The sequence below is a fragment of the Triturus cristatus genome, chromosome 10 (genome assembly GCF_964204655.1).
Source record: "Triturus cristatus chromosome 10, aTriCri1.1, whole genome shotgun sequence".
NCBI lineage: Eukaryota > Metazoa > Chordata > Amphibia > Caudata > Salamandridae > Triturus > Triturus cristatus.
In genome coordinates this window covers 1,136,418,679-1,136,437,044 of record NC_140593.1, presented here as the reverse complement: position 1 = coordinate 1,136,437,044, position 18,366 = coordinate 1,136,418,679, and the positions used below count along the sequence as shown (strand labels likewise).

The 18,366-nt window shown below is 47.4% G+C and overlaps 1 long non-coding RNA gene across 1 annotated transcript in view; it reads left to right on the top strand.

Moving 5' to 3' along the window:
• LOC146796748 (uncharacterized) overlaps nt 1-12,965 on the top strand; it is a 276,266-nt gene extending 263,301 nt beyond the window's left edge. Inside the window, exon 5 of the long non-coding RNA XR_014969663.1 lies at nt 12,873-12,965. This is a non-coding gene — a long non-coding RNA (uncharacterized LOC146796748). The remainder of the gene's footprint in view (nt 1-12,872) is intronic.
• The last annotated feature ends 5,401 nt before the right edge of the window (nt 12,966-18,366 follow it).

Below are 18,366 nucleotides of genomic sequence, written 5' to 3'. Positions count from 1 at the left end.
CAAAGTGCCTTCATGGCTTTAGAAGAGGCGGTACCAGTCAATGGAGGAAATGAACGATCTAAGTTAAGATCCAAAACACAGTTATAATCTCCACCCAGGATCATTGGGGTACCGTGCCATGGAGCCAGGGCCTGAGTGAGGGTGTCCAGGAAGGCCGACTGGTCCACATTGGGAGCATATAGAGACACTATGACTATAGACCTGCCATCAAGTTTCCCTCTTACTGCAACGTATCTGCCCTGCGTGTCGATCAGCGTGTCCTCTACTGTGAAGGGAGTGCCATACCTAACCCATACCAGCGCCCCACGCGCCATTGCCGAGTAGCCAGTAGCAAACAACTGCCCCCTCCAGCGTTTTTGTAAGCGGGGTATCTCGCCTGCAAGTAGATGTGTCTCCTGCAGCAATGCAATGTTGATGCGATGGCGCTTAAGATAAGAGTAGATGAGGTACCTCCGCGACGGGTTGTGTATGCCACGCACATTCCAAGTGCTTATTCTAAATGTCGCCATGTGTCAAATAGTAATGAGTTAGTGGTCATTCCGCAGCGCCGGCAGCACAGTACCGGAGGGCCGCAGACATGAGGGTCTGCACCAGAGCCCCATAATGGGTGGAAGGGCGTCGTCCTATCCCCCGGGGTCCCCTGCGGGGTGAGAGGCTGATCAAAAGCGAACAAGTAAAATATCCCTAAGGAAACCATAAAGAACTAGAATACCAAAAGGGCGAGACCGCAACAGGCGGGCGCCCAAACTGTCACCAGAGGCGACCTTCTAAGTACACCAAAGTCGGGGTCAGCTGCGCCTAAACAGTGAAGGTATCGGTCTGTGCCGCGATACGCGGCCCCGGCGGGCCCCCCCAGCCAGAGGCCAACTCTAATGACAGAGGGAGCTACTTAAGGAATGCAAACTATGGAGCCAGTGCCCAACGCGCCGCCCGTCTATATACTGCCAGGGGATATAGGCTCTACTGAATATCGTGCTTGGGTAGAAGTCATGATTGCCCACTGCCCCCCCCCAACCGCCACCCAACACCGCAGCCGCGAAGAGAAGGGGGGGGGGGCGGAGCCTACATTTGCCTAAAGTTCACAGCCCCAGAGCGTAGCAGCGGAGACCAGTTATACTTGCAAGTACAGCAGCAGCACCTCGGTGTACAGAACAGTGGAAGTCCCATTGCCATTAGGCAAGATCGTGAGAGGTCTGCGGGGTGATCTTTGGCAGTACACAGGAGTCTTGTGTCAGCTGAAGAGCAGCTGGGTAATCGTCATTACTAACCAAGGCGTCCTCCTCAGAGCCAGACCCCGACAGCTGCCCATCATTGCAACTCAGTTCCTGGACGGCCTGTAATGCACTGCGCTGGTCCCGCGCAATCTGCTCCAGATCTGGGCTAGAGGAGAGCGCCGTTGAGGAGCCGGTCCTTTCCCTTCTCCTCCGCTGTCGGCGCCTCTGTGACAGAGGGGGTCCGCCACCGCGGTCCACCGGTCCAGAAGTGCCCGCCTCCGACTCATACCTGTCCAGCCACTCCTCCGCCCCTTCGGAGGTGTTGAAAAAGTGCGTTTTCCCCCCGGAGACCACCCTAAGTTTAGCCGGGAATAGAAGCGAGTATTTGAGTCCATGGCGCCGGAGCCGCCTTTTAATTGCCATAAAAGAGTAGCGATATCTCTGTACCTGCAAGGTGTAATCAGGGAAAAGCATGACTTTGTTGTTGGCCACCCGCACAGTCGGTAGCTTACTCGTTTCTCGCAAAATGACATCGCGATCCCTGTAGTTCAAGACTCGGAACAGTAGTGGCCTCGGGTTGGATCCCGGGGGCGGAGGGCGCGCCGGGACTCTGTGCGCCCGTTCCACCACAAACTGCTGAGAGAGCACACCAGGCGGCAGCAACTGTCGCAGCCAGGTCTCGACATATCCAACAGGGTCCTTCCCTTCTGAGCCCTCCGGCAAGCCCACCACGCGGACGTTGTTTCGCCGAGCGCGCCCTTCCGCATCCTCAGCGCGCGTTTCTAGGAAGTCCACTCGGTCCGTCAGCAGTTTGACCTGTTTCTCCGCCGCTTCCAGTCGGGGCATTGCCTCTTCCGTGGTAACCTCGAGGGTCGCAGTCCGGTCCTTTAGTTTGCCATGATCTGCGTGGAGTAACCGGAGATCAATGGCAACCTTGTCTATTCTGTCCTCCAGTGACGTGCGGATCTGGTTCATGGTTTCACCCAGCCGCTCCACAGCCGCAAGCACTGCATCCAGCTTGCCGGACATAACGTTGGACGATTGCGTCTCCATGTCTTTAGCCACTGATGGCACCGCTGGGACTCCGGCCCCGGTCCGCTGTCGGGTCCCGCGTGGCATGGAGACGTCAGGACGGTTGATGGTTGGGGCCCTCAACGAGGCACACCCCTGCAGGCGCGGCCTACCCAACAGGGCCCCCGATAGTGAACGACGCCTTCCAAGGATTGCGCAATCAGGGTGCCGCGCCTGAGAAACGCTCCGCGACTCTGCTCCAGATGTCCAAAGCAGCCAGATGAGGCCTCCGTCTCACGGCCGCACCCCCGGCACGCCACCCGTGTAGGGCCCCTCGGTTCAGGTACACGGAGGCAAAGTGCGGGCCCGCAATGCAGCGCAGGCAGGGGGGGGGGGCCCAATAGGGCTAGGGGCCCGTCCACGTCCCAGCAGCCCCCCGGCACACAATGGCTCTCGTGCCCACAGCGCCTCAGCGGCCGAGCCAGGAGCAGTGGGCCGCCAAGACCAGCACAGTGTGAAGGGCCGCAAAATGTCCCACTACTGAGGGCTGCGATCGTTGCTATAGCGCCTCGTGGCTCTGCTCCCCCAGGGTCACAGCTGCGAGCGTTAGGGCGCCGGTGCCAACGGCCAGAGGCATCTCAGTCCATTTGCCCGGCAGGGCGACACAGGGGCAAGAGATGGCGCGCGGCCTAGTTGAGGCCCCGAAGCCCCGGATGCGCGTAGGGCGTCCCTGCTGTCTCCGGTGAACATCCGCCTCTGCACTCACCCTCGCAATGCAAACGCTGTTGCAGTGTGTTCCACTGGATCGCGCTGTCCTCCGCCGGTCACCGCCACCGTCCAGCCCCGCCGTCCACAATCTGCCGATGCGTAGGCGGGCCTGTAGGGCCTACGGTGCAGTCTGCAGCCTCGGGCTGTCCCAGCAGCACCAGTCCGCCTCTCCACCTCCGGGTCGCCGATCAGGAAACGGCGGGCGCCGCCGCCACAGCCACCGGCTCCGCGGCGGGTCGCGCGCAAGGGCACAGGCTCAGGGATGCTTTAAGCTCCCGTGGCAGCGTTAGCGGCAGTCTCACATGCCGGTCTGTCACGGATTTCGGCCTGCGAGGGGAGCCGCCATCGGAGCCCTCTCACGATGCGTCCTACTCCATTGCTGGCTAAGCCACGCCCCCGAGACAAGGCTCTCCCATACTATCTAATGTGCTATACTCCTCGTGCCATGTTTGAGACGAGGCGCTCCCATACTATCTACTATGCTAAACTCCTCTGCATGGAGGCAAGGCGCTCTCTTACCGTGTATTATGCTGTAATCCTCATACCGGGTTTGAGGCAAGACATTCCTTTACTCTGTAATGTGCTGTATTCCTTGTGCCAGGTTTGAGGCTAGGTGCCTCCTTAATGCATACTGTGCTAGACTTCTCGTGTTAGATTTGAGGCAAGGTGCTACCTTACTCTGTACGGTGCTGTACTTTTCGTGCTAGGTTTGCGGTAAGGCGCTCCCACACTATCTGCTGTGCTATACTCTTCGTGCCAGGTTGGAGACAAGGCACTCCCATACTATCTACTGTGCTATTCTCCTTGTGCCAGGTTGGAGGTGAGGCCCTCAAGGCCCTCTCATACTCTAGTGTGCTATACTCCTCGTACCAGGTTTGAGACGAGGCACTTACATACTATCTACTGTGCTATACATCTTGTGCCAGGTTTGAGACAAGGCGCTCCCATACTATCTTCTGTGCAATACTCCTCGTGCCAGGTTTGAGACGAGGCACTTTCATACTCTCTACTGTGCTATTATACTCCTCGAGCCAGGTTGGAGGCAAGGCGCTCTCTTACAGTGTAATGTGCTGTACTCCTCATGCCAGGTTTGAGGCTAGGTGCCTCCTTAGTGCAAACTGTGCTATACTTCTGGTGGTAGGTTTGAGGCAAGGCGCTACCTTACTCTGTACTGTGCTGTACTCTTTGTGCTAGGCTGGAGATAAGGCACTTACATGATATCTACTGTGCTATTATACTCCTCGAGCCAGGTTGGAGGCAAGGCGCTCTCTTACAGTGTAATGTGCTGTACTCCTCATGCCAGGTTTGAGGCTAGGTGCCTCCTTAATGCATACTGTGCTATACTCCTCATGCTAGGTTTGAGGCAAGGCGCTACCTTACTCTGTACTGTGCTGTACTCTTTGTGCTAGGCTGGAGATAAGGCACTTACATGTGCTATACTCCTCGTGCCTGGTTGAAGGAAAGTAGGATCTGCTTCTTATAATTACCCCCACTTTTTGCTTGATGTGATGCTGTTTTTGAATAGTCTGAATGGGATCCTGCTAATCAGGACCCCAATCTATCTGCTTTCTCCCTAAATTGTTGTTTACAGTACTTAGGTAGATCCCGGATTGGATACTGGGGTACCCTTTAAGTCCCTAGTATATTGTACTCATTTACCCAGGGCATAGGTACCACAAAGGCCTGCCATGGGCTGAAGCATGTATTATGCCACCCATGAGAGACCATTCAAAATGGAACTACAGGCTTGCCATTGCAGCCTGTGTAAGTTAGTGCATGTACAACTTACTAAAGATATAGGTTTACTATATATAAGGGTCAATGCACTTAAAACCTATATCACCCCTATAGCAGGCCTTTGCAATCCTGAAGGCAGGGTGCTTGTTTCTAAGTGAGAGGGTGTCCCTGCATGAGCAGGACACCCCTGCAGCCTACGGAGTCCATTCTCCCGGGTTGTCAGTGAAGCAGCCATATGGTATATAGAGGTGCACCGCGTAATCGTACGATAACCATCTCGAAAATGGCTGCAACAAATCCTATCATGTTTGGTATCAAACACATTGGAATCATTCCCCCACACGTAAACGGTGTGGGAGGTATGATTCCAAGCACTGGAAGAGCCCTCCGTTAGGCTCTCAGTGTTCCGGCTACCAGCCTTCTAGTCCCGGACAGCACAAAATGGTTGCTGCCGACCAGAGACATATTTCTGCCCTCCTGCTGCTAAGCGAAACTCAAGCAGATGCAGGTGGAACAATAGGGATCCTGTCACAGGGAGGTGTGACCACCTCCCAGACAGGACTTAGTGTATTAGGGCTGGGTGGGTGCACCAGAAAGTCTGCATGAGGGGCACATTTGGTGTCCCTGTGTATAGTCCAGTTCAAACCAGTCCTGGGAGCCGTTGGCTCCCGCTTTGGTGTGAAACTGGACAAAGGACATGGGAGTAAACTCCCCCCGTCCAGACCCTCCCCTGGGAGGGTCCCCTGAATCTTCCCAACCCTTTCTCAAGGATACTTAAGGGCTTACCTGGGTGTAGGTCTTTAGATTCGCCGTGAGATAAAATTCAGATCAGACACCATTGCACTTCTACTGTCTGGGCAATCTGGACTTCGCTGGACTTTGTTTGGGCCTGAATTAGTCTCCCTTCCAGTCTCCTGCATCGTCTGTGCCTGTGCATCATACAGGAAACTTCCAAGGCCTGCGAAGCATCAAGGACAACCAAAGTAATCTCCATTGGAGTGAAGTAGTCACTCCCCAGCATTCGCAGGCACCGCAACTAAGTCGACCGATCTGCAAATCCTGAGCTCCACGGACTCCGTGGGCTCTGCATCACAGGTGGTGGTTTTCCACTGCTCCCGAGGCATTCTCTACCCTCTCACCAAGTTTGAGGCCAGTAGTCCTCATGGGGGTTGCAATAACCGAACCCCTGAGTACCAAATCCACTTTGAAGTTGGAAAGGCTTTTTGTTGTCTTTGCAAGAAGATCTTCGAGCTCCAAGTAGCCCCAACCACGAGCACCTCCGGTGACCAGAATATTCGGCCGCACCGCATCGTGGGCATCGCGGCCTGCATCTTTTGGTGAGCAGCTTGAGGTCCTCTTGCGACTCCGGCCTGAGGGTCACATTTGTTTTCCTTGGGCTCCCCTGATTGCTCGGGGCCTGCCCTCACTCCGTTGCTTGTGGTGAGTCTCCTAGACCTTGCTGGTCCCATCCGTGCACCTTCTTGACTCCCTGAGTGGGCTGCGTTTGCCAAGGCTTGTTGGTGCTCCCGTGCCAGGTTTGAGGCAAGGCGTTCCCATACTATCTACTGTGCTATAATCCTCGTGCCAGGTTTGAGACAAGGCACTCCCCTACTCTGTACTGTGCTATAGTCCTTGTGTCAGGTTGGAGGCAAGGTTCTCCCTTACTATGTAATGCACGGTACTCCTCATGCCAGGTTTGAGGCAAGGTGCTCACATACTATCTACTGTGCTGTACTAATGCCATTGTTTGAGGCAAGGCTCTCCCATACTCTACTGTGCTATACTCCTCGTGCCAGGTTTGAGGCAAGGCACTTACAGACTCTCTACTGTGCTATACTCCTGCCAGTTTGGAGGCAAGGCGCTCCCATACTATCTACTGTGCTATATTCCTCGTGCCAGGTTTCAGAGAAGGTGCTCCCATACACTTTTCTGTGCTATACTCTTCGTGCCAGGTTGGAGGCAAGGCGCTCCCATACTATCTACCGTGCTATATTCCTTCTGCCAGGTTTCAGACAAGGCGCTCCCATACACTTTTCTGGCAGGGAGGCAAGGCGCTCTCTTACCGTTTATTATGCTGCACTCTTCATGCCAGGTTTGAGGCAAGGCACTCCCATACTATCTTCTGTGCTGTACTCTTCGTGCCAGGTTTGAGACAAGGCACATCTATACTATCTACTGTGCTATACTCCTCTTGCCAGGTTATAGTCAAAGCCCTTATGTACTATCTACAGTGCTATAGTCCTTGCGCCAGATTTGAGACGAGGTGCTCCCATACTCTGCTTGACACAGTTTCATAAACGGGACCAACCGACCTCAGGTCGGCGGTCCCGACCGCCTGATTAGGATGCGACCAAACATTTTTAGGTCACATTCTGACATTTCCATAAGGGAAATGAGAGGTGTTTTTAATCCCTGCACCCGTGGCAGGCACCTCAAGGTGCCTGCCACAGGATGCAGGGATTAACTTAGAGGCACCATAGGTGCCCCCTCGGCCCCCAACTGGAGGCCGCGCACAGAAGGGGGGTCCTGCTGAGGGCCCCCAAACACGCTTTCCGACATGGTTTCCATGTGGGACAGGTTGGCACGGAAACCCTGCTGAAAACTGTGCAGCGAAATCCCAAGGGTGGAAAGGACGCCCTTTGGGATTATGGGCCGGCCTTCAACTGGCCGACGGACTCCTTGAGCCCGTCGTAAGCCAGCTAGAAACACTGTCCAGTTTCAATTCAGCCGATTGGTAATTAAAACCGACGATGGCGGTTGGAAAGCCTCCAGCTGACGGTCAGAGGCTTTCCAACCTCCATCGTATTAAGCCCCCTAGTGTCCTCTTGAGTCATGTACAGTGTACCAAAATATACAGTATTCAAAAATATATACTTGGAGGCCAGTGCTTAATTTCAGCTGGTGGTTTCTGTGCACCGATCTATCCCTTAAGTTGGTGCTCCTTTTAAATGCAAATAGAGGTACTTCGATGGAAGTATCGTCTGTGTTCAGAATTTTCCAATTTTTGCTGATCGATTTCTTGATCTGATTGGTGAAAGTGCAGAAGGTGTTAACACATGTTAGTCTAGACATCGGTTCCTTCTGCGGTGCGATCTCTATGAATGCATCGCTGTTGTTGTTTTGTGCCGTCTTCGCTGACTGTCGTACCAAGCGAGATGGATAATCTCTTTCATTTAGTTGACAGGTCAGAGAATCTGCATGTTCCATACATTTTTCTGTGGCTGAGCAGTTCCTCTTAATGCGTAGGAACTGTCCGAAAAGGAGATTGTCTTGTAAAGACTTCGGGTGGTAACTGTTGTACGATAACAATGCATTCCGAGCCATTGGTTTCTTGTATAGCTCTGTTGCGAGTCTTTCTCCTGACGGATAAATCAAAATGTCTAAAAAAGGTAGGCTAGTTTTGCCATATTCCAAGGTGAACTTCAAGAACCCGTTTTGGTTGTTCAACCACTAATGGAAATGATGGTGTCTATCTCTCCTCGCCAGAGGACCAACATGTCAACAATATATTGTTTCCACATGAGAATGTGGGCTCTGAAAGAGTTGTTTTGAGACAGTACTTGACCTTCTTCAAAAGTGTGCATGTACAGGTTAGCTAAACTCGGCACGAATGTGCTGCCCATCTATGTCCCTGACACCGGAAGGTAAAGTATCTTCAAAGCGGGAGGAGTGCTCTTTCATTGCCATCCGTGCAGAGTCCATAATGAATTAAACCGGGGTGATGGGCAGCACGTTCGCCCTGAGTTTAGCTAACCTGCACATGCACACTTTCGAAGAAGGTCAGGTCATCAACATACGAATGAAGGCACCTGTTACTCCTCTTATCACTGCTCATGGTACCGCATTGATTTCTGGCTCGTGACCAAAGATGTACTTACGTGGACCACAGTAGTGGAGCACTTGCCGCGCACGCTTTTGGACTATGCGCCAATATGATTGGTCATGCAGATCTAGCAGACCCATGCAGATCTAGCAGACCCTTCCATGGGCATTCTCATGGAGACTGCCGTCACATGCATTACAAGATGAGGCATTTAAGGAAGAAATCCGCTCTGCCAATATAGACTGCTTCGACCACAACGTCGGATCAGTTCAATTGCCATCAAACTTTTGGGAGGCGTTCACAGTGGCGATCCAAGGGACATGTATTGCAAACCAATCCGGAGTGCTACGGGCGATTAGGGGATCCTTGAGCACGTTGGAGTCGGAAATCTGGAGCCTAGAGCAGACATACAGTGCTGACCCTAACCCGGACACACTGGCTGACATCAGAGACAAGCAATTCTGCATGGAAGCGGACAGGGAGATGAAATATTTGAGAAGGGAGGCACAGGGAAGGCGTTACGGTGAAGAGGATCAACTTTGCAGAACGCTGGCAGGACTGTTGTGCAGACCCCATGCCTCTACTTATGTGACTGAACTGACGGGCAGTAGTTCACAGCTGGTCACCTCCCCATCGGAGCTGCCTGCGGTCATGTCTTACTTCTATGCTCAACTCTATTCTGCTGGTCAAAAATGCAACCTGAAGTCCCTACATGACTATTTTGATTCTATCCAGCTGCTCTGGCTAGGCTCAGGACATAGGGAATACCTTGATGCCCCGATAACGCCGAAGAGATTGCCCAGGTTACAGCGAATCTGCCGGCTGGCAAAGTCCCAGGTTCAGATGGGCTCACAACTGCTTTCTATAAAGGGTATGCGGACATACTTATTCCACACTTAATAGAGAGGTATTAAGACTCATTGACCTCTGGGCAACTTCCTCCATCCCCCAGAGAGGCGATTATTGTACCTATACTCAAACCAGAAAAGCCTGTGGAGCTCTGCGGCTCCTATCGCCTCTTGTCTTTTAGAATGTAGACAATAAGATATATGCAAAAGTCTTGGCGAACCACCTGCTGCCACTCATGCCCCTAATTGTTCGGCCTGATCAGTCGGTATTTGTGCCTGGGCGAGCTACATTGCACAATCTCCATAAAATTGTTTCTGTTGTGCACCATGTTCACACCTCCCTTACAGCTGTGGCTGCTATCCTTGATGCCAGTAAGTTATCCAACTCCCTGGAGTGACTGTTTCTTTTCCCATTACTTAAACAACTGGGGTTCAGCCCTAATTTCCTAAGAAAAGATGCAAATCCTGTACACTCTTCCTATGCCCCGTATTAGACTGAACGGGCATGTATCTATGCCAATTAAGATTGCTCCAGTAAGCAGACAGGGCTGCCCCTTATCCCCACTCCTGTTTGCTGTGGTCATGGAGCCTGTTCGCTGCTAGATTACGTCAACATCATGCTGAGCGCAGCATCAGCTTTACCACCTGGGGACTTGTATCAAAGTACGCCGACGATATCACCCTCTTTATCCGTGAGCCACGTAAAAACCTTGAGCCCATGACGTGTGAAGTAATTCGGTTTGGGGGATATCAGGAATACAGGTTAACTGGGGGAAGTTGGTGCTTTTCCCACTCACGGAGGCCACCACCCGATATCAGACAGAGTACCCCTTGATAGGGGCAAACTGAGCCAACTAAATATCTGGGTATATGGCTCAGCAGAGACTTGGAGGAACTCTGGAAGGTGAATTACAGGCGTTCAGTAGATTGGTTGAAATCGCACATCAAGATATGGAATAAATTACCATTATCCCTTACCAGGCTCATAGCAATCGCAAAAAGGATCATGCTCCTGAAATTCTTATACCTTTTCGTCAACATCCCAATGCCATTCACAACCCAGTTTTTTAGACAGCTGAAATCCAACTTAATCACACTTGTATGGGCGGGTCATCAGCCTAGAGTGGCATATGAACTTGTAACATAGCCACTCGTACGAGGCGGACTTTATGCGCGGGACTTGCAATTATACGCCCTCTGCACCCAGGTGAGCTTCCTGCATTTCTGGATTCATTCCACCCAGTTCCAACCGCATGTGGCAGTAGAACATGACCAGGAGTCCCCATGGCCATTAGCAATGGCATTGTTCCAACCATGCAAGGCATCCAAGGCTGAAATAAATACAGTGGAGTGCATGCGATGGGCATGGGATTGTATCCGCCGACATTCTGGGCTCACAATGCCTTATGCATCGTCTGCTGAGCTGGCGGACAACCCCATGTTCCCCCCCACGACAGGAAAAGGGCGCATTTGATACATTCCCGCCCCCTCCAGCCTCCGCGGCATTGGAGTATATTTACACTAACCCCATCTCGGCGTAAACTCATCAAACCCGACTCTACTCACTCACGATGAAGGCTTCCCACCTAGATACCTCAAGGGCTCGGACGGCCTGGGGTGGGGGAGCTGGGCTGTGACATCTCAGCGGACAAGTGGGACTACTGCTGTGGCCTGACGAAGCGATTATCCCCCAACTCTAGGCTACGATTAATACACTTCAAATATTTACATAAAGCGTACCGCACACCTTGGCAACTACACAAGAAGGGTCACCTGAAGGACTCAAGCTGCCTACGCTGTTCGGCGACTGAGGCCACGTTCTTACATTTGGCCTGGACCTGCCCGAGGGTAGTGGGATATTGGGTGATGATATGCAACACTATTGTTGACATTATGGGGACCCCTCTTCCACTAGAACCTCTGATCTGCCTTTTTGCCTATGTAAAAAAGGTTCCTGATGAACACCGCCATCTCGTGGCGATGATGCTACTGCTGGCGAGGTGCAGGGTTGCAGTACACTGGGGCTGGAGGCCAATGCCAACGAATGCTGCGTGGCTGTCCGATGTCTTGTATTGTCAGCAGCTGCTCAGTGCATTATGGGATCTAATGCTTGCTAGATCTAGGCCCATAGATATCTGGGAACCTTTCATTACATTTCTCAGAAATAGGGCTGCTGTAACACTGGACACACCTGATCCTGCGGTGCCCGGCGCTTTGGTGGCCTCCGTGGGGCGACCCCCAGCTGGACTGTGAGGCCTCGCTGTGACACTAGTTGCATTGCTCCTAGCTTGAGTAATGCTAAATGGAAGATCTTTGCTCTCAGATGTGCTGGGGCCTGGGGGTAGATCTAGAGCTTGGGTGTGAATGGCACTGGGTTGTACGGAGTAAGGGAGCGCTTTGCCTCAAACCAAGCATGAAGAGTACAGCACAGTACAGAGTAAGTAAGCGCCTTGCCTCAAACCTGGCACGAGGAGCATAGCACAGTAGATAGTATGGAAGCACCTTGCCACAAACTTGGCACAAGAAGTATAGCACAGTATGGGAGCACCATGTCTCAAACCTGGCACAAGGAGCATAGCACAGTAGATAGTATGGAAGTGCCTTGCCTCAAACCTGGTAAGAGGAGTATAGCACAGTAAATAGTGTGGTAGGGCCTTGCCTCAAACCTGGCACAAGGAGTATATCACAGTACATAGTATGGGAGCACCTTGTCTCAAACCTGGGATGAGGAGTATAGTACAGTAGAGAGTATGGGAGTGTCTTGTCTCAAACCTGGGATGAGGAGTCTAGCACAGTAGATAGTATGGAAGTGCCTTGCCTGACCAATAGTATACTTTTGACAGGTATGGATATTTGTACCTAAAATTGACGCCCTATTCATAGTGAGTCATCCAAGATATAAGCCATGAGCTAATCTTGTTTATAATTTTACTTCATAATACAGCGTTACTCCTGCTCCTGTCATTAGAATTTTTTGGGAAAACTGATAGGTAGGATTTTTTTCAATGATTTCTTCTCAATTAACAATCGTTAAATGATGTACTCTAAATGCCGTGCGTTTTGATTTAGTTACAGTATCAACCAGAACGCCTTAACTACGATAAAACACGAGTATCGTGGGATTTCTAAAACTCACGAAGTAAGCAATCTTACCTTATCGTTTCATAGATATGTGGTTGTTTTAAATCTCACAACATACAGAGGACGATATAAAAATAAGTATCGCTAGATCTTTATTGTTTTATCGCCAGAATGTATTTTTATACATGGTACCACACTTTTAAGTTTGAAAGTAAAATCACCAACTGTAAAATCGACAAATCTCTGCAATACAGTACTAAAATATGTTTGATAGAATACCAATGAGACTACTCTTCACACACGGGTTGTCTATAATAGATCTGTATTGGATACAATTTATGCACTAAATATGTTGCCATTATTGTAACTGTTTGTATTATGTTCATATAGGGGTCTTATTATGGAATATCTAACTGTCCTGAAGATGGTCTGACGGACTTCTGCCATCCAAGACCGAAACGTCGACTCCATCATCTATTTTCGCAATATTCGAAATATACAGTTGATTATTTTCTCAATAACGAGATTGGTCTCTGTTAAAACTGTACTGAAATAGATGTTTTTTGATGAAATGTGGATCTGATGTAACCCGCCTTTCATGATTTATTGCTCAAACCAATGGTTCTTATGTACTCCTTTTTATTCTGATTCATATATAAAAAGATTTGTGTTTATTTCACAAAAAAAGAATTCCCGTGTGTGTACTCTTTATATCTGATGATTGTTCTTAATGATAAATTTACAGCTGGTGTAAAATTGATTTAAATACACCCACAAAATAATTTGTTAAAAAATTGAACCAAGTAACTACTCTGTCACGAACAAAATCCCTTGTCGGCACCTTCACCTTATCAATTTGCCTCAAACCTGGCACACGGGGTATAGCACACTAGAGAATATGGAAGCACCTTGTCTCAAACCAAGAATGAGGGGTATAGCACAATAGAGAGTATGGGAGTGCCTTGTCTCAAACCTCACACGAGGAGTACAGCACAGTAGATAGTATGTGAGCACCTTGCCTCCAACCTGGCACAAGGACTATAGCACAGTAGAGTGTATGGGAGCGGCTTGTCTGAAACCAGGTACTAGGAGTATAGCACAGTAGATTGTATATGAGCGCCTGGCCTCCAACATGGCACAATGAGTATAGTACAGTAGATGGTATATGACCGCCTAGTCTCAAACCTGGCATGAGGAGTATTGCACAATAGATAGTATGGGAGGGCCTTGCCTCAAACCTGGCACAAAGAGTATGGCACAGAAGAGAGTATGGAAGGGCCTTGTCTCAAAACTGGCACAAGGAGTATAGCACAGTAGATAGTATGGGAGCGCCTTGTTTCAAACCTGGCATGAGGAGTATAGCACAATAGAGAGTAGGAGAGCGCCTTGTCTCAAATCTGGTTTGAGGAGTACAGCACAGTAGAGTATGGGAGCGCCTTGTATCAAACCTGGCACAAGGAGTACAGCACAGTAAATAGTATGGGAGCGCCTTGCCTTCAACATGGCAAGAGGAGTAAAGCACAGTAGATAGTATGGGAGCGCCCTGTCTCAAACCTGTCACAATGACTATAGCACAGTAGATAGTATGGGAGCTCCTTGTCTCAAACCTGGCACGAGGAGTAAAGCACAGTGGATAGTATGGGAGCAACTTGTCTCAAACCTACCACTGAACTGGACTACATGGTTGGCCGATCTCTGTTAAATCGTGAGCTCGTTTGGTTTTCAGACTGTTTTGGCTTCTGTGTTGACTTCTGGAATGAGAATTGGCCAGAGCCATACTTTGGGCTGGGTTGTGGATATGGCAACACTTAAAGATGTTTTTAGCTCCACAACGAAATCATGCAAGTCAAATGACGGTAATACAGCGCAGGGGGTTACATGCCTGGAGAGGCCTACAGGCTAACGGTCCCAATCTTGAAGATTTTAGCATTGCATCTTTCCAGGGTCCATACAATAAGGGCTACTGAGTTGAGTAAAATAACAGCTGGTATTGGAGCTCCTTGAGGTAATTTCACTTTTGGTGTGCGCTAAGTAGTTTTAAACATAAATTATACTAATATTGAAGGTAAGCTAACTTATCAAAGTGTTCACCAATCGTCAAACAAGTGAGTGTTTTTGGACCCCTAACCACGTGTTTATTACTGTGACCAATACATTTTGTCGCAAACCTGTGCCCGCTTGTGCTTGATGCACAAATTAAAGGTTTACATTGACAGATATTGGGTTTGCAGACGTCATATGTATGATTCAATTAACAGAGCACTGGCCCTGCTAACAATTCTGTGCTGTTCACGGTTAAAATGAGACCTTTAGAGGAGGACCCTCAGCCTTTCATGAGAACAGGCTTCTCATAAGCTCTCCTGAGAGCCCTATGTCACTTCTCCTGCTGCTTCCGCAGTGGCATCTCATCCATAAGGGTATTTGACGCACTCTGCTACCCCATTTACAAGCCAATATATATTTACTAGAGAGTATTAAGTCCCTAATCCTCTGGGGTCTCAAGGCGCTAATTTTAGGGAACTTGCATATGCACAAAAGAGAGTACTCTGGTGAGAGGGTTAGGGTGGGCTTGAAAAATATAAAGACACAGGAAAAAAGACAACGGGGCAATTAAGCAGAGTAGGGGCATCTTGGGTTTTGTCTTAAAAACGATCTAAGGACGGACGAGGCAGCTGTGACTCTCGGGGAACAGTGGTGCCAAGGGCCCTGATACAACAGGAAAAGTGGACCTACTACCCATGCTTAGCCAGGGAAATACAGTCATGCGTGGGGTGCCGATGACCCCTCACAATTCTGATCCCTGGTGCCACTGCACCTTCTATGCTACTGGTATTTACCCCCCTACTTGGGAATGGCAATGCAGAAATTGGCTGCAAGTAAAGAGAAGTAATGTCAGAGTTGGGTGACTTTGAGACAATTAACAAAATCTGCACATAGTGTAGAATACATAACAAGCAGGAAATTTGTCTTTGATATCAAAAAACTAATAGCCCTAGCACACGTACCATTCACATAAGTAGCTAACCACTACAATATGCAAATAGAATCCCCATACTACAAAAGAAATTAACAAAAACGAAAACCCGTCATGGGCTACTCTGAAGACACTTGCGTTGGCAGACTGCACCGTTCAAGCCACAGACACCAATCCGAGTTTTAAATACCATGGTGGAACGTATACAACAGTGCCATAGCTAAGCAATCTAAAACCAACAATGCAGTGGAAGAATACTATGCCTTCCAAGCTACATTAAGGCAAAGTCATCCTACCCTATACAAATGTATAGAAATCTTGTGAAAAGAACAAAGTTGCCAGCACCTACGAATACACCAGTCAGTAGGCCAAATCAAACCTAAAATAACTAAACAGACCAAGGAGATGTACGAAATTTTACAATTCAAATACAACTCTTTGTAAATAGCAACGTACTACACAACCTCAAAACGATAGCTAAAAAATACTCTAGCCAAATTGTATTTCTGTTAGACTTCGAACCACAGATTCCTCACCTTTTGAATTTCCTCATACGCCAAACTATATTTCTCCCTAATAAAAAATCTCAATGCAAACCACCTAGCACAAAATACAATTTTTTCATATACATTTTACTGATATCTTTATTCATCAGTCTATAACATAAATGTAAATAAAATAATGTAGAATATGAATCAGGAATACAAGTATTATAAAATAAAATGTATTAAAAAAAAGTCTGAAAACATATTACCTCAGAACTGTATTTGATCACATTGAAAACTCTACATCACATACAAACAAAATAATACATTACATTTTAAATTGCATAGAAATAAATAAGTATATAACAATAACATTACCCAAAAATGAACCTTAAAATGTTGTAGCTGATGTCCTTAATCCACAATGAGTCCGCAAACAGAAAATCCACAAAATTGTCAAAACTAAACTAAAACAAATGCAAAAATTAAACCTCTAGAAATAAATCAAAAGAAATAGTCCATAATCCTAGGGTACTATATGAACCCCGAAAAATGAAACCGTTCTGGGAAAACCAAAGCCTAGAATGATATTTGAAAATAACGTTGGTTAAAATGTAACCCCAAAAAATTCTGTTTATAAAAGAATTCTGCCAAAACCAGGACAAATCCTGTACTGTGACTCAACAGCCTGTAAGAAAAAAAAGAACATGCTCACCATCACAAGACGTACACCACAAACACATTTCAAACATTACAGCATTATTACAAAGCAAACCTTATCAACGTATCTATAATAACTATTGTAACTACCTACACTACGCAAACTATAGTAAGGCTTACAGTATTGCACTGCGCTACACCAAAATGCTAACTAGGACTAAATGAAAGAAACACTACAACCTAACACACTCCCTTCAGTAATAACACCTACTCAAAACGAACACTACAATCTAACAGCCTTCCCTACAATAAAAACACATACCCACATCCCTCTTACCCAAATAAACCCTAAACAAAATAAGACAACAAAATTCTTACCTTAACAGTTGAAGAGCAGCAGGGAACTAGAACGGACTGGAATCAAAACTGCCGAACAATGATGTTAATAGAATACTATAGGTAGCGATGAAAAGAATTACCACCTAATAAATATTTAAAAAGAATACATTTTTCCTATCAAAATAAAGGCAAATTTGACCATAAATGTACAAATATATATGGCCATGTTCTGCAGTAAAGTAAATGGGAAATATACCACCGTTTTTTGAGAAGCACACTGCTGTGCCACCTTCCTTCTTTCGCTGGCCTGCTTGGGGGGAATGCCGATGCGGTGGGAGAATCTTGAGAGAGAGAGAGAACATATACATATAAACACTTAATTATGTACAATATGTAAGAATATGAAAAAGTAACAAACCAATACTGATGTTTATGTAACAAATATATTTTAAAGTATTATACAAATACACATAAAACAATAGTACTAATCTAAAAAACTGTGCAACTACTGCTATAAAAATATTTACATTCAATGTACTTGTGAAGAAATACACACAAGAAACAAATATGTACTACGTGTTAAAAAAGGAAAATGTACGTGACATAAATGCATACATACAAATTAAACTACAAAATGTGTATAATTATTAAAAACGTTTACACATGTACGCAAAGGAAAAAATATATCACAGGTATTGTTTCTGCTATAATAAATAATATGTATTATTTAAGCTATGAAAAGGTGCATACAAAACCATTTTAAATGTGCTAAATATATAATAAAAAAGATTTTGTAATAAAATAGTTTTAATCACCTGCAAAACAAAAACCAAAATCAACTCCAACTAGTACAATACTAAAACACTTCACTTATCTAATAGAAATATATTTAACTCATATCTCAGCAACAAAAACACAAACTAACTGTAATACTCTTAAAACCCTAGAATATAATATACTTACAGAAAACACTTGCACTCTAAATAAATATACTGCTCCAACTCCATACTTAACCATCTTGGGAAAGGTGTTGGACACTAAAGGGGGCAGGTGTAGATTCCCTCTTCAATCTAAACCATCTTGGAGAAGGTGGTGGACTCTAAAGGGATTGCATGTACTATGCCCACTCCAATCGAAACCATTTTGGAGAAGGTGTTTGACACTGAAAGGGTCAGATTTACTATTCCTCCTCCAAACTGAAGCATCTTGGGGAAGGTCTTAGACACTAAACGAGGCCACTTCACTATTCCCATTCCAAACTAAACCATTTTGGAGAATGTGTTGGACAGTAAAGGGGTCTAATTTATTATTCAGACTCCAAACAAAGGTGTTGAACATTATATTAGTCAGATTTACTATTCCCACTCCAACGTAAACCATCTCGGGGAAGGCGCTGGACACTAAATGAGTCATATTTACAATTCCC